The sequence below is a fragment of the Symphalangus syndactylus genome, chromosome 8 (genome assembly GCF_028878055.3).
Source record: "Symphalangus syndactylus isolate Jambi chromosome 8, NHGRI_mSymSyn1-v2.1_pri, whole genome shotgun sequence".
Lineage (NCBI taxonomy): Eukaryota > Metazoa > Chordata > Mammalia > Primates > Hylobatidae > Symphalangus > Symphalangus syndactylus.
In genome coordinates, this window is record NC_072430.2 from 99,720,254 (window position 1) to 99,722,653 (window position 2,400).

Here is a 2,400-nt window from a genome sequence, read left to right on the forward strand (position 1 = left end):
GGTTGTTCCTTAACGGTCTATGCTTATCTTTGTACAATTCACACTGAAAGTACCAACCTCATTGTTACATAGTTTAAAAGAAGCCCCAGCACTAAACCAGGCTTTCAGGAACATTCCAATTCCAACAGTTCCTCCTTGCCCTTGGATATAGCTCCTTCTCACCTGTCGTGGACTTAGGAACCGTTGAGCCTATAAACAAACACATGGGTATAACTCCATAGGCCTGGCGACGGCCTAGATGGTAAAATACATGGGCTTTGTGACCCCACTATCAACCTCCAGGCTAGTGAAGAACTGACTTCATGAGCGGTTGCAAGACCACTGAGCTCATGGTTCCCTCTGGCTGTCTCCATTATACCTCCATCATAACCAGGGCTTCAGGAGGGGCCTCTGAATTCCCCCTGCTACATTTGGAACAGTATGAGGGATGCAGCAGAGTCCAAAAACTGAGTGACCAACTTCAGGGTGCCAATGGCGGACACTGACAAACCAATCACAAAGTTGGTGCCATTTGCTCTTGGGCGGAGAGGCGAGGCCCAGGGAAGCACAGTAGCTAGAAGGTAAAGGGCAGGCCTGGCTCTCAGTAGCAGTAGGGATCAGACTCGAAGGGGCCATCATGGGACATGCCCAGGTACAGGGCCTGCTTCTCAGTGAGCTTGGTCAGCTTCTCATTCAGCTTGCTCCAGTGGGCTTCAAGCACTGCTTCATCCAGCTTCTTGGGCCCAAAGTGAACCCTAATGGGGTACTTGTCTGGGTGAGTCCACAGCTCAATCTGTGCCATCACCTGGTTGGTGAGGGAGTTACTCATCAAAGAGCTGGGGTGGCCCATAACACAACCGAGGTTGACCAGCCAGCCCTCAGCCAGCAGGATGATGCAGCATCCGTTCTTTAACCAGGAGTGGTCCACCTGGTCTTGATGTTCATCTTCCCGACAGCGTTCTTGTTGAGCCACTTGACATCAATCTGTGTGTCAAAGTGCCAGTGTTACCATGATGGCATCATCCTTCATCTGCTTAAAGTGCCAATCGAGGATGCTGTCATTACAGCCTGTGGTGGTGACAAAGATGTCCTCCTGATAGGCCTTGTCCGTGGTTGTCACCTCATAGCTCTCCACGGCAGCCTGCAGTACATTGAGGGGGTCAATCTCAGTGACAATGACACAGTCCCCAAAACCCCTGAGGGCCTGGGCACAGTCCTTGCCCACATTGCCATAGCCCACTATCACTACTACCTTGCCGGCAGTCACCACATCTGTGGCCAGCATGATGCCATCTGTGAGGGATGCTTGCTTGCTCTTGGTGACAGAGTCATTCACATTGATGGCAGGCACCTTCAGGATCCCATTGGCCATCATATTGTGCAAGTTGTGGGCCCCAGTCGGGGTCTCTTGGGAGATGCCTCGATGCCCAACAGGAGCTGTGGGAACTTGGTGTGGATGAATGACATTGAGGGGCCCATCCTTTTAGTTCGCTGTCTGCTGGATGCACCACTGGTACTCCTCGTCTGTTTCTCCCTTCCAGGCATACACTGGAATGCCAGCCTTGGCAATGGCAGTGCCACATGGTCCTGGGTGGAGAAGAGGTTGCAGCTGGACCACTGCCCCTCAGCACCCAGGGAGATGAGGGTCTCAATGAGGACGGCGGTCTCCACAGTCCATGTGCAGACAGCCAGCGATGCAGGTGCCTTTCAGTGGTTTGGAAGTCGAGTACAACTTCCACCCACACATCAGGCCCAGCATCTCATCCTCTGCAATATCTAGGGTCTTGTGTCCCCAGGCAGCCAGGTCCATATCAGTGACTTTGTAGGGCAGTTTGTCAGACATGCTGGAAGCGCTTCTGCATGGAGTGGGGGACACAGGTGAAGGGGGCCGGGCCTCCGACTAGGGACAGACACAGCACAGGCCATGCCAGACAGAGCAGTTTACGTTTATATATTATATAATTTCTCATAAGTAAACAGTTCATAAATTGATACTTTTGAATATCAGTCAGGTCAGGGAATTAGGGATTAGATAAAAAATATATATACATATATATATTTTTTTTTTTGAGACAGGGTCTGGCTCTATTGCCCAAGCCGGAGTGCAGTGGCACAATCTTGGCTCACTGCAGCCTCGACTCAAGCAATCCTCCTACCTCAGCCTCCCAAGTAGCTGGAACTACAGGCATGCCACCGCACCCGGCGAGTTTTTGTATTTTTTGTAGAGGGTTTACCAGAAGTAGATATATAATTTTAAAAAACCTTTATAAGCTAAATATATAATGTGATCATGATAATTCATTAAGTTCACAAGACACTCAGTGCCTAGATCATTTTATCTTTAGAAATTAAGGCCAGGTGTGGTGGTTCACTACTGTAATCCTAGCACTTTGGGAGGCCACGTCTGAGAGGATCACTTGA

General features: G+C 50.1%; 1 pseudogene; it reads right to left on the minus strand.

Annotated features, from left to right (window-relative positions):
* Positions 1–580: 580 nt before the first annotated feature.
* LOC129488212 (adenosylhomocysteinase-like) lies at positions 581–1,822 on the minus strand (annotated as a pseudogene).
* Positions 1,823–2,400: the final 578 nt, after the last annotated feature.